This window comes from Bufo bufo, chromosome 3 (genome assembly GCF_905171765.1).
Source record: "Bufo bufo chromosome 3, aBufBuf1.1, whole genome shotgun sequence".
NCBI classification, from domain to species: Eukaryota; Metazoa; Chordata; class Amphibia; order Anura; family Bufonidae; genus Bufo; species Bufo bufo.
Genome location: NC_053391.1, coordinates 345,374,720 through 345,389,297, shown reverse-complemented (window position 1 = coordinate 345,389,297; position 14,578 = coordinate 345,374,720). Strand labels below are relative to the sequence as shown.

Here is a 14,578-nt window from a genome sequence, read left to right as displayed (position 1 = left end):
GCAGCTGCAGAGTGCTAGGTCGGGACTATCGCCACCTGCTGGTACGTCTTATGTGCCAGGCAGCAATATACAGATGGATACGCTGGCTGGGGGCCTGGGCCTCGCTCCATCCTCAGTGCAGCAGTTGGACACTGTTCCTGAGGGACGTGCATTAGCGGCTCACGGTGGGACACCCGTGGAGCCCGGAGTTTAGTGATATTGAAGTGGAGGACGACCGAGTCTGCGGCTGCCGGGAGGTGGGCCTGCTTGCAGGGAGGTGATCGTGTCGCAGACACGCCATTTGGATCATGGCGGGGTTTCGTGAGGAACAGGCGCTAGAAGACGGAGAAGTCAGCCAGGAGGCTTGGGAGATCGAGGGCCAGACGGATGATGCAGTCGGCGCATGTCCCTCTACGTCCAGGTTGTCGGTGGAATCGTCGCAGAGAAGTGCTACGGTGCGGTCGGCGGCTGCTGGGAGGACGCCCCAGGGACAGCCAGGTGAGAGGACGTCGGGGCGAGATTCTGGAGTGGGGGTGGGGGGTGCAGGTCTGGTCAGGACGGTTAGCGCGGGAGTTATTGGCGGGTATGTGGACTTTGTATTCTCGTTGGAAATCTGGGGCTGTGTCGTCTCCGGCTGCAGTATGGGCTGCTGCGCCTGCGGTTGGGGACGGTGAGCGTTTGGATGCGGCTGGTGTGGGGGGCTCTCCCTGCAGTCGGGGTGGGGACGTCGGCGGCGGCAGTCGTCGGGAGTGGGAGGTAGTCAAGGTACTGGGGAGGATGTCAGGCTGGCGGATGCTGCTAAGGGTGAAGTTTATGTGTGATTCGAGGGGCCATTGGGGGCTCATTTGAAGGCTGAGGTCAGGGAGAAGATTTGGAAGGGACGAGTATGTGGAGATATTCTCGTTGCTTCCGTTGGACAAGTTTCAATTGGATAGGGTAAAACCGGATGAGAGTAAGAAGGAGGAGGAGGGAGAAGCGGAGATACAGGCTGATTCCACGTACCTTTTTGAATTGGTTGCAGGCCTTTGCTATTCTGGCTATGTGGTGGGTGAAAAGGTGCCGGAGTATTGTTCGGACTCTTTTTTGCTACATGGACGCTATAGGGGAGGCGTATCAGACGTATGGAGGTGTGGCGTGGCTCAGGTATGATGAGCAGTTTCGTCAGAGGAAGGCGGTCAGGCCTAGCATTCGGTGGGACCATAAGGACATAGGTCTGTGGATGCGTTTGATGACAGCGCCAAAAGGGGTGAGCCAGCCCTTTCGTGGGGCAGCCGGGGGTTCCTCGGCGTCAGAGACAGCAGGAGGGGTCAGGAGAGGTTGTTGCTGGCAGTTCAATGAGGGTCACTGCAAGTACCTGTCGGAATGTCGGTTTAAGCATGAATGCCTCGGTTGTGGCGGTGCCCACAGCTTTGTGCGGTGTTTCAAGCGTGGTAGAGGGAATGGATTTGAGGCTGCGCAGAAGAGGGGTGACCCCGGTGAGGGGTGGACGTGATGGGGCCCTTTCTAGAGACATAGCCAAATAGGGAGGCGGCCAGCTTTATTGTTGGCGGGGTTTCGGGATGGCTTTAGGATTCCGTGTTCGGCAGTAGGAGTGGGGGTTGCGGTGCGTAATTTGTCCTCAGCATTGCAGCGGCCGGAGGTGGTTTCCGAAAAAATTGCGAAGGAAGTGTCAGCCGGGAGGGTTGTGGGCCCTTTCCTCGATTGTCCGTTGCCGGATTTGTGGGTCTCGCCTTTGGGGTTGGTCCCGAAGAAGGAGCCTGGCAAATTTCGGCTTATTCATAATTTGTCTTACCCGGCGGGGTGTTCTGTGAATGATGGGATTGACGATGAGTTATGCTCTGTGTCTTATACGTTGTTTGATGAGGCGATTTCGGTGGGTGCGCCGTTTTGGGCAGGGTGCATTGTTAGCAAAGACTGATATTGAGGCGGCGTTTCGCTTGCTACCTGTTCACCCGGATAGTTTTTGTTTGCTTGGTTTTAAAATGGGAGGGACAGTTTTTTGTGGATTGTTGTTTGCCTATGGGATGTGCGATCTCGTGTTCGTTGTTTGAAACGTTTAGTTCTTTTTTGGATTGGGTGGTGCGGCAGGAGGCGGGATGGAGTTCTGTGCTGGCATTACCTTGATGATTTTTTGTTTTTAGGGCCGGCAAGGTCCAGGGTGTGTTCGGTTTTGTTGCATACTGTAACGGATCCGCTTCCGTTAATGGACGCTTCCTAGCTTGCGCCGAGGACCACAAGCACCGCAGACTCCACAACCGCCGTAGCTTAACTGGAGCCGCGCCGTCTTCCTTCACCCGAATGAACCTCCAGCATTCAGGACCGTGTGGGAAAGATCTCTCCTCCAGGGAATATGCAGAGCATAGCAATCCCCAGCGTGACACAGCAATTCCCTCCAATAACGAGACGATGCTGCGTTTTGAAGGGTTTAAAACAGGACTCACTGTACTTCACATACAGCCTCTTTTATTCACAAACCCAAAAACATAGTTCTGCCCCACAGGGGTTTGAAATACAACCAATCAATATATTACAACACATCCCCACAAAATCCTCCCCTCTGTCCGTGATAGAATTACTCACACTGGGTTGATGCAATCACCACAGACAGACGAATACAAAATATCCTCTGTCCTGGAGACAACCGAGAAGTAATTCAATTATCTCTCAGGACAAAGGACATCGCCAATACATACAGAGAGACAACAGGACAGGAATCCCCACCCAAACACACAAAATCCTCCCTTTCTGTCTGTGATATAATTATGGATTAACATAACTATCACAGACAGTAAAAATACAGTTTTTAAAACATACTCCTGTAACTTTAAAACCATACATTCCATCTCCATAAAAATTACATATTTAAACTCAGCTTACATCAAACATAAACACTTCCAAAAATCACACAAATCCCTCCAGCGGATCAAAAGTTAAGTGGAAGTCCTTTATGACTGACCGCAAGCACAATTTCCTGCCCAAAACAGTTCCATAGATTCTTTAGTATACACTGCTGACCGCGTTCGGTCCTAAGAACAGTCCAGACACGCGGCATAGTTCTGTTCTTGAAGGGTAACATGTCCCGGGGCCATAGTCGTAGGGCAGGAAGGCTAGCCATAAGTCCTCTACAATGCCCAGTGGCAAATGGCAGTTTGTCACACATACCATGGAGCGGGGTGTCTGCGAGTTTTGGGGTTCCGTTGGCGCGTGAGGGAAAACGGAGGGTCCGGCTACAATGGTGAAGTTCTTGGGTATTGAGATTGACAGCGTTGCTATGGAGTGTCGGTTGCCTTTGGATAAGGTGGAGGACTTACGTTGTGAAGTGGTTGGCTGCGGAATGCTAGGAAGGCGCAGCTTAGACGGGTACAGTCCGTGTTGGTAAGTTGATTTTGCCTGTAGGATTTTGCCTATGGGTCGGGTTTTTTGTAGGCGTTTGTCTATGGCCACCGCGGGTGTGAAGGCCCCATTTCATTTGTGCGGTTGTCGGCGGAGGTGCGTGCAGATTTGGAAGTGTGGAGAGTTTTTTGAGTGAGTTTACGGCCGTTCGGTGTGGATGGAGTCGCCTGTTTTTAATGTGGATTTGGAGTTGTTTACGGACGCGTCTGGTTCGTGTGGTTACGGGGCTTTTTGTCAGGGGCAATGGAGTGCGGGTGCTTGGCCGGAGGAGTGGAGGGTTGCCGGTTTCCTTGGGAACTTGGCTTTGTTGGAATTGTTCCCCTATTGTTTTGGCTACCGAGTTGTGGGGGGATTTGTTGAGGAATAAGCGGGGTGCGTTTTTGTTGTGACAATTTAGGGGTGGTGCAGGCGGTGAATAGTCAGTCGGCAAATTCGCCCCCGGTGGTGCGATTACTTCGTCATTTGGTTTTGAATGGTCTGAAGTTGAATGCGTGTTTTGTAGCAGTTCATGTACCCTGGGGTAGATAATTCCATCGCTGATGCTCTTTCTCGTTTCCCAGTGGGATCGTTTTCGCAGCTTGGTTCCGGGCGCGGAGGTGACGGGTCTGCTGTGTCCTCAGTGGCTCTGGAGCGTGGCCTTGGGGTCTCTTTAGATCTGGTGCAACGGTCCGTGAGTAGCAGTACGTGGTCGGCTTATTCTTTGGTGTGGTCGCAGTGGGAACGTTTGATGGAGCAGGTGGGGGGTTGCAGAGGGGTGGAGGATTTTCACTCGTTGCTGGTTTATTTTGTGTGAATGTCGTTTAACGATGGTCTGTCCTTTTCTGTGGCGGCTAAGAGGGTGGCGGCTGTAGCTTTTTGGTTGCGAATGAGGGGTTTGGCTGATGTATCCTGGAGTTTTTTGGTGCGGCAGGCGTTGAAGGGGTATCGTCGCAGTGTGGTGAGGAAGGATTCCCGTCTTCCGGTTTCTTTTCAGATTTTGCAGTTGTTGTGGGATCGGGCGGGAGCGTGTGTAAGTCTTGGTATGAGGTGTGTTTGTTTAGAGCAGCCTTTTCCTTGGCTTTCTTTGGGGCATTTAGGGTTTCTGAGTTGGTGGCTGCTAGTCGTGTGCGTTGGGGTGGCTTGTTGCGGGAGGATGTGAGTGTTTATGAAGGGGGTTTGCGGTGTGTTTTGCGAAAGTCCAAGACGGACCAGGTGGGTAGGGGTGTGTGCATTGTGTTGCAGCCTCTGCCGGGTTCTGTGGTGTGTCCTGTGCGTTGTTTGGAGGATTTTCTGGTGCTTCGGCCCGAGTGGGGGGATGTGTTGCTGGTCCATGCGGATGGCTCGGCTTTGTCGCGTTATCAGTTTGTGGCGGTTTTCCGGAAGTGTTTGACAGCGGCAGGTTATGTGGCGAGTGAGTTTGCGTCACATTCTTTTCGTATTGGCGCGGCGACGGAAGCCGCCAGATGGGTTTGGGTGAGGATGTCATTATGCGGATTGGCCGGTGGGAGTCTGCGTGTTTTCGTTCTTATATTCGTCCGCACATGTTGTGATATTGGTGTGTTGGGGGGGAGATCTGTTTGTTGGGTCACTGTTTGTTTCTTTTTTTGTTTACAGGTTCGCGTTCTTGTTTGGCGTGCATTTTCGGTCATTCCTATGTATACTGGGGTGCGTTGAGAGCAGATGTGCGAAGGAGCGGTCGGCAGTTAGGTTTCCAGCCGGGTGAGTTGCAGGTCCGGTGGATAGGTTTGCGGGGTATGTTGTGGGGGCGCGTGTTGCCTGAATTCCTTTTGCCTCCTTGGACAGGTGCCCGGACATTGTTGTTTTGCATGTGGGTGGGAATGACTTAGGTGTTCGCCGCTCGAGGGATGTCCATTAGGGACATCAAATTGGATCTGCTGCGTCTGATGGAGGAGTTCCCGGATTTGTTGTTGTGTGGTCGGAGGTGGTAGCGAGGAGTGCGTTGCGTTTTGCGAGGTCGGTAGACCGCATCAACAAGGCTCGGGCAAAATTGAATAAGGAGGTGGGGCGCTTCGTTCGGCGGCAGGGTGGTTTTGTGGTTCGACACAGGGATGGTTTGGAGTCAGCGTTGTCACGGAACCATGAACCAGACGTACAACAAGAGATAAGTGAAAATAAGAAGGCTTTATTGAAAATAAAGCTGTAAAGCAAAAGTCCAAACGGATGGTGAAACCGAGCAGAGTCTTTGCGAAGCCAGAGGTCAGGAACCAGAAGGGTAGTCAGACGAAGCCAAGATCAGGAACCAGCAGGGTAGTCAGACGAATCCAGGATCAGGAACCAGCAGGGTAGTCAGACGAAGCCAGGATCAGGAACCAGAAGGGTAGTCAGACGAAGCCAGGATCAGGAACCAGCAGGGTAGTCAGACGAAGCCAGGATCAGGAACCAGAAGCAGCAGCAGTCTTAGAAGCATGTGAACACAAGGGGACCAAGCAAGGAACTGAAGCCACCAGACCTCCTATATATATGAGCTAGGCATCCAGCTCCTCCCAGGGGAAGGAGGAACCGCAGGGTGGAAGGCTACAAGAAACCCAGAAACCAAGATGGCCGCCAGCACATGTCAAACGAAGGAGAGCAGCAAGCAGGTAAGACCATGACAGTACCTCCCCATCAAGGGCCCCTCCTCCGCGGAGCACAAACGGTTTCTGAGGGAAGCGTGCGTGGAAGGCTCGGAGCAAGGCAGGAGCATGGACATCTGCGGAGGGAACCCAGGAACGCTCCTCTGGACCATAACCACGCCAATGGACCAAAAACTGCAACCAACCGCGGACCAGGCGTGAGTGAGGAATATTGCTCACCTCATATTCCTCACGATTGCCCACTTGGACCGGACGAGGCCGAGGAACCGAGGAAGTGAAACGATTACACACCAGTGGCTTCAACAGGGAGACATGAAACACGTTGGAGATCCGCATGCCAGGAGGAAGCGCAAGGGCATAGGCTACCGGGTTTACCCTGCGAAGCACTCGGAAGGGACCAACAAAGCGAGGCGCCAGCTTGGGGAGTGGGCACTCGAAGGTTGAGGTTGCGGGTGGACAACCATACACGGTCTCCGACCTGGTAGGAAGGAGCAGGCGCTCGTCTGCGATCAGCCTGGAGTCTCTGGCGCTGCGCAGAGACCTCAAGGGGACTTCTGGATCTGTACCCAAGAAGCACGTAGGACGGAAAGGTGATCCTCCACAGCCGGAATATCCTGGGGAGAGAATACCTCCGGTAACACGGCAGGTTGGAACCCATAATTGGCCATGAAGGGAGACGTCCCAGAGGAAGAGTTCACCGCTGTGTTCCTGGCAAACTCAGCCCAAGGCAGGAGGTCAACCCAATTGTCTTGGTGATCGGAGACATAGCAACGAAGGAATTGCTCCAAGGCCTGATTGGATCGTTCTGCGGCCCCATTGGACTGAGGGTGGTAAGGCCGAGGAGAAGGAGAGATGAATCCCCAACTGGGAGCAAAAGGCGCGCCAGAACCTGGACACAACCGGACTCCCCCGATCCGACCACAATCTCCTTAGGCAAACCGTGCAACCGGAAGACCTCCCTGCAAAAATCGTGGCCAACTCTTGTGCAGAGGGTAACTTCTTGAGAGGAACACAGTGGCACATTTTGGAAAACCGATCCACAATCATGAGAATGACCGTATGGCCTCGGGATGCAGGGAGGTCCACAATGAAATCCATCCCCAGGTGTGACCATGGGCGCTCCCCGGTGGCTATGGGTTGCAGAAGGCCCAACGGAAGGTGCCGAGGGGACTTACTCTGGGCACAAACGGAGCATGCCGCTACATATGCGGCGATGTCGGAACGTAGGGAAGGCCACCAGAACAGACGTGAAACAGCCCAGGACAGCTGATTCTTTCCAGGATGCCAACCGAGTGCGCAACTCCTCAGGCACAAAACATCTGCCGTTGGGTCTCCCAGAGGGAGCACCAGATTGAGCCGCCAAAATCTGCTCACCCAGGGGAGAGGTCAGGCTGGTGCGAATGGCGGCCAGGATCTGATTCGGAGGTATGACCGAAGTCGGAATCGACTCCTCCCTGGACAGCTCGGAGTACTGCCATGATAAGGCATCCGCCCTGATGTTCTTGGAACCGGGTAGGTAGGAGACCACGTAATTAAAACGTGACAAGAACAGAGCCCATCTGGCCTGACGTGGTGTCAATCTCTTGGCCTCAGAAAGGTAGGTCAGATTCTTGTGGTCCGTCAGGATGAGAACCGGAACCACCGAACCCTCGAGCAAGTGCCTCCATTCTTTAAGGGCCTGCACGATGGCCAATAACTCCCTGTCACCAATCTGATAGTTGCACTCCGCGGAAGACAGTTTCCGGGAGTAAAACCCACAAGGAAGCAGAGGACCCTCTGGTGTTCTACGCTGAGACAGAAGGGCGCCTACTCCCGTCTCAGACGCGTCCACCTCGAGGACAAAGGGCAACCCAGGGTTGGGATGCGACCAGAATCGGAGCTGACACAAAGGCGGACTTTAGGGCCTCAAAAGCTCGGATGGCCTCGAGCGGCCAGACCTGGGAATTACTGCCCTTCCTGGTCAGATCCGTGAGAGGCTTGGCCAGCATGGAAAAGTCCCCTGATGAACTTCCGATAATAATTGGCGAAGCCCAAAAAGCGCTGCAGGGAACGAAGACCACTGGGCTGGGGCCACTGTAAGACAGCCGAAACCTTCTCAGGATCCATGGAGAACCCCTCAGCGGAAATGATGTAACCTAAGAAGGTTACCTGGGATCGGTGAAATTCGCATTTCTCAAGCTTACCGAACAGCTTGTTCTCTCGTAACCGTTGCAACACTCGTCTGACATCCAGAATGTGGGCCTCCATGGATTCAGAATATACCAAGATGTTATCCAAATAGACTACCACACACTGCTGCAACAGGTCACGGAAAACATCGTTGATGAATTCCTGAAAGACTGCGGGCGCATTGCACAACCCAAAGGGCATAACCAAGGATTCGTAATGACCGGTCCTGGTGTTAAACGCGGTCTTCCACTCATCGCCCGCCTTGATCCTTACCAGGTATATGCCGCCCTCAGGTCGAGTTTGGTAAAGACCGTGGCCCCTTTAAGGCGATCGAACAGCTCGGAAATCAAGGGTATCGGGTAAGCGTTCTTGATCGTGATGCGATTGAGACCCCTGTAATCGATGCAAGGCCTCAACTCACCGCCCTTCTTTTTCACAAAGAAAAATCCAGCCCCTGCCGGGGACGAAGATTTGCGAATGTGTCCGCGTGAAAGCGCCTCCCTCACGTACTCCTCCATGGCCTCATTCTTCGCTACCGACAGTGGATAGACTTTGCCACGAGGAGGAACGGCACCAGATTGTAACTCTATGGCACAATCGTATGGGCGGTGCGGAGGTAGGGCAACCGCGCGCACCTTATCGAATACATCCCGGTACTCCTCGTATTCAGGAGGCAACAGAGAGTCCGAGGAAGTACACAGCAACTTGACAGACCCATGGATGCAACTAGCCCCACACTGCGGTGACCACGAGAGGATCTCGACCGATCTCCAATCGAAAGTCGGATTATGCTTCTGGAGCCAGGGGTACCCCAAGACCACCGAGTAGTGTGGAGACGAAATAACCTGGAGGCAGACCGACTCTCTGTGAACGGCACCAATGGCTATCCCCACTGGAAGGGTCTCATGAGTCACGTGTGGCGGCAGAAGGGGTCTGCCGTCTATCGCCTCAAGAGCCAGTGGGGAACCTCGAGCCTGCAGAGGAATGGAATTGGCGGCAGCGAACACACTATCAATGAACAAACCACCAGCACCAGAGTCCACCAACGCCTGGGTCGTCACCGAGCCCCCGACCCAGGAGAGGACAACAGTGATCAGTGGTTTGTCACACGGGAAACCGGGGACGAGGAGACTCCACCCAAGATCTGCCCCGACAGGATCTCAGGGTACGAGCGTTTCCCCGGACGGTTCGGACATGCCAACCGAAAATGCCCACCGAGACCACAGTACATGCATCGGCCCTCGCGTCTCCGGAGTGCCCTCTCCCCCTCGGACAGGCGAGCAAACCCCAGCTGCATGGGTTCACCCCCAGACAAGTCATCCCCAGGAGGCGTGGGAGGAGAGGGAGGCACGGGTGGGACAGCAAACGTAGGCACCAATCTGTTAGAAGACCTCCGCAGGTTCTCCTTAAAGGAAGGTCTCTCCCTGAGTCTGGTGTCAATCAAAATCAGGAAAGAAATAAGAGACTCGAGCTCAACTGGTAGGTCCTTAGCTGCAACCTCATCCTTCAAGGCATCCGAGAGACCATGAGAGAAAGCAGCGACCAGAGCCTCATTATTCCAGCCCACCTCTGCTGCCAGGGTATGAAACTCAATGGCGTATTCAGCTACGGATCGTGAACCCTGTCTGATGGACATAAGGAGCTTCGCAGCAGAGGCAGCACGAGCCGGCACATCGAATACCTTCCGAAGAGAAGCAACAAAACCGGAAAACTCGGCAACCACCGGATTGTTGTTCTCCCATAAGGGCTGGCCCAGGCCAAGGCCTTGTCCGAGAGCAGCGAGATCAAGAAGCCCACCTTTGATCTCTCAGTAGGAAAGGCATGTGGCAGCAACTCGAAATAAATGCCCACCTGGTTAAGGAAACCTCCCCAAAGCGCTGTGGAAGAGGGGCAGAACCGGTCATACCCCGAAACACCGTAGGCGCAACAACAGGTGTCGGGGTAGACTCTGGCGCAACAACCGGAGCGGCAGTAGGAGCGAGCCCAGGAGCGACAACCGACCCATCGGCAACGGGAGCGAAATGAGCCGTGCGTTCAAGCAGGGTTTGCAACGCCACAGCGAACCGATCCAACAGGTGATCCTGCTGATCAAGTCTGGCAACCAGCGTGGGTAGCGAGGATGGCCCTGTACCGTCAGAATTCATGGCTTGGTCCTAATGTCACGGAACCATGAACCAGACGTACAACAAGAGATAAATGAAAATAAGAAGGCTTTATTGAAAATAAAGCTGTAAAGCAAAAGTCCAAACGGATGGTGAAACCGAGCAGAGTCTTTGCGAAGCCAGAGGTCAGGAACCAGAAGGGTAGTCAGACGAAGCCAGGATCAGGAACCAGCAGGGTAGTCAGACGAAGCCAGGATCAGGAACCAGCAGGGTAGTCAGACGAAGCCAGGATCAGGAACCAGAAGGGTAGTCAGACGAAGCCAGGATCAGGAACCAGCAGGGTAGTCAGACAAAGCCAGGATCAGGAACCAGAAGCAGCAGCAGTCTTAGAAACATGTGAACACAAGGGGACCAAGCAAGGAACTGAAGCCACAGACCTCCTATATATATGAGCTAGGCATCCAGCTCCTCCCAGGGGAAGGAGGAGCCGCAGGGTGGAAGGCTACAAGAAACCCAGAAACCAAGATGGCCGCCAGCACATGTCAAACGAAGGAGAGCAGCAAGCAGGTAAGACCATGACAAGCGTACAGGGTGTGGCGGGACGTCCATAGGTGAGGTGTCTCCTATGTGCGTCGGTGGCAGGTTAACGGGGGGTCCTGGAAGGCAATACTATGTTTAGTAGGTGCATGACACGTTGGAACATGCATCCATGTGGTTCGGTAAGCTGAAAGCTGGGGGCTCCTGTTGGGCTAAAAAGGCCTACAGGGGTAGAGGAATATATGGTTTTTGGAGGATTTGGTGCCCTTGGGTCGGCGAGTGCGGCCGAGGGTAAAGGAAAGATGGGTGGAGTGAAGATCGCAGCTTGCTAGGGTTGCCTTCTAGGATCCTTCCGCAGAAGTAAAATGTTAGCACATTGTATTGATATGTTTGTATTTATTTGTTGATATTTATTAATGTATGGTTTATAAATGATGTTCGATTATTAGTGCTGTATTAAAAAACGGCTGCTATGGCCTTTTCCACCAAGAATTACGGACTACGTGTTTTATTGGGATAGGGGGTAACGGTGTGGTATGAGGGGTCTGAAAAGATCTTACCTCCTTAAGTCATGTGATTTTTACTGTTTGATAAAGACACAATGAGTGTCGAAACGCGTCACAGGAACATATGTGACAATAAACACAATTGTTGAGAACATCTGGAAGTGAGTGCCGCTCCTTCATTGCTACTATTACATGGGATGCTGATCCTAGGACGCGAGCACCACGAGATTTTACCTGCAGTGCCGACCTATTGAACAATATATGCTGCCATGTAAAGAGATATTGGTGGTGGAGTGCAGGTTTTCAAGTTATCCTCTCCACACCATAGGGCATAACTATATGAATAGTGGGGTCTGATTCTGCAACCCCCACTGATCCCAGGAACGGGTCCTGTTCCCCTTTTTATGGTGTGACAGGCTACACATACGCCCTGCTGCTCCATTCATTCTCTTTGGGACCACTGGAATTAGTCAGCGCTGTACTCCGCCATCTCTGGCGACCCCATAGAGAACTGATGGAGAGGCAGGGCATATGCTCGACCTGCCACTCCGTTAAGAAGGAGGATCATTGGGGGCGCCAACGTTCAGACCCCTACGGATCACTTAGTTATCCACGATCCTGTGGATAGAGGATAACTAGAAAAGTGGACACAGGCCCTTTAACAGGCGAGCATCTCTATTTTAGTTTGACACATATTTTGGGCCAGATTTGTAATTTTTATTTAAATTTTTATTTAAACCCAAAGAAAATCTTTAAGGATAGGGAATGTGAAAAGGTGAAACAGCTATGACACGACAGGTGATAAGTGTCTGATTGGTGGGGTCTGCCTGCTGGGACCCCCATGATCAAGAGAACATGGTCTTAAAGGGACTGTCTCACTTCAGTAAGTGGCATGTATCATGTAGAGGTTTATACAAAACACTTTTTAATATAATGCTATTATCCATATTTCATCCTTTGCTGGCTGGATTCATTTTTCCATCGCATTATACACTTCGTTTCCATGGTTACAACCACCCTGCAATCCATCAGTGGTGGTCGTGCTTGCACAATATAGGATAAAGCACTAGCCTATGTGCGCTCCCATCGTCCAGGCCAACAGAAAGGCTGACGCTTTTGCCTATAGTGAGCAAGCATGACCACCACTGATGGATTGCAGGGTGGTCTGTAACCATGGAAACGAGCAGTGTATAATGTTATGGAAAAATTAATCCAGCCAGCAAAGGAAGCAATATGTATGATAACAGTATATTAGTAAGTGCCTTGTATTAACTTTCTCTACATAATAAATCCGACTTACTGAAGTGAGACAACCCCTTTAAGACCCTTGTGTATATAGATTGGCAGTAATGTAATTAAAAGTCTCAGGACCCCTTTTTTCATGATCAGTGGGTGTTCCAGCAGTCAGACCCCAGATATCTGATATTTATCACCTATCCTGTAGATAGGCAATAGGTCATTATGGTAGGACAACCCTTTTAAATATACTGTAGATTATGTGCAATCTGAGGAGGTTAACATTTGATAAATTTCATGCCAGACATTTATGGTTAAAGGGGTTAAAGGGGTTTTCTCACTTCAGTAAATGGCATTTATCATGTGGAGAAAGTTAATACAAGGCACTTACTAATGTATTGTTATTATCCATATTGCCTCCTTTCCATCACACACTATAGGGAAAGGCTGGAAGTGCGCATAGGCCAACACCTTTACCTATAGTGTGCAAGCACGGCCACCACTGCTGGATTCAGAGTGGTCAAAACCATGAATACGAGCTGTGTATAATGTGATGGAAAAGAGTCAATATGGAGAATCAGAATACATTAGTAAGTCCTTTGTATTAACTTTCTCTACATAATAAATGCCATTTGTTGAAGTGAGGCAGCCCCTTTAAGTGTGCTACACTTAATAGGGTTAGGCAAAAAATGTCTTGGTGCGTGCACTGCATGTTTCCTATGTGTGATAGGGACTGCATGTGTCTTGTTTCTGACTGACTTAAGAGCAGGATATCCATATATGTGTAAGGCTACTTTCACACTTGCGGTAGCAGGGTCCAGCAGGCTATTCCAGTGGGGGAACAGCCTGCTAGATCCATGCTTACGCTAGCCCACCGTCCCGCCAGAGGTCCGCTCTGGCCCCACTCACTATAATGGGGGTGGGCCGGAGCTCCGGCTGCAGCACGGCAAACGTGCCGAGAGTGTCGGCCGGACAAAAACTACAGCGGACTTCCGGCGGCACGGTGGGCTAGCGTTAGCACGGATGCGGCAGGCACGGAATACACATGGAGTCGTTTTCCATTGAAGCGAATGGTTTCACGTACAGGCCACACAAAAAAAATGGTACGGACACAAAAATAAATAAAAAGTTTGTGTGCAGGAGCCCTAAGGTGGGTCCCCAGAATCAGTTACACTGGTGGGCCCTAGGTACCCAAGTCCAACACTGGGGTGGAGGATGAGGTGCTGCCACCGGAGGAGGAGTTGGTATCGGTGTTGTTGTTGGAGGAGCAAGAGGATGATGATGATGATAATGGTGAAACTGCTCACGACAAACAATCTTCTCAGTGGGGGGTGAAGTTGAAAGGAACTGGCTCCTCAGGCAAGCTGCTCAGAATGGCAACCTGTAGATTCACTTACTTACTACCAGACAGGTATCAAGACCAGACATCAAGCAGTCTGATGATTACTAGTAGATAGCCATGCTTTTATACCCTCGCTATCAGATCAAAATAGGGGAATGTTTTCCTCCCTCTGAAAGGGAAGCCTAATTACATTATAACCAGGAAACACTGTGTAAGCAGCTTGCTGCAGCTTTTGTCAAGCAGACGCCTGCCGGCAGGATGTCTGAGGGGAAGGCACCTCTTCGCCCCCTACAGAAGCACCCGCTCTCCCGCCACACAGAAGCCGCAGCAGCCAGTTCAGTCTCCTCAACATAGGTTTTTTCCTGTGCCGCTCCAGGCTGAAGCCAATCAGCAAGCCAAAACCTCCAGACTCAGCGACCTAGGTTCAGGCCTTACCCACACTTTTTCCTGTCTCCGGCGCATACCTGTCATGGTGGGGAGTGCGGGGAAACTCCACACCGTACAATGTAGATTGGCGGGATATGCAGTGGAGACTCTAGGAACAATATATAGGGGGCCCGCTCCATCCTCAATGCGCCTGTGCCATTGACGTCACATCTACACCCGGCTCAGGCGCACTGAGGAAGGAGCGGCCGAGCTAGCGTCCTCCTCTCAGTGCGCCTGCGCCGACTGAAGACAGGTACGGCGCAGGCGCCAGATTTTGAACGCAGACAGGGCCAGCCAGAGGACGAGCACGTTCAC

General features: G+C 52.1%; 1 long non-coding RNA gene across 1 annotated transcript; it reads left to right on the top strand.

Moving 5' to 3' along the window:
* The first annotated feature begins 317 nt into the window (after positions 1–317).
* Positions 318–9,820, top strand: LOC120993407. The gene is made up of 3 exons (XR_005777251.1): positions 318–477; positions 526–530; positions 9,810–9,820. It is a non-coding gene; the product is annotated as an uncharacterized LOC120993407 (long non-coding RNA).
* The last annotated feature ends 4,758 nt before the right edge of the window (positions 9,821–14,578 follow it).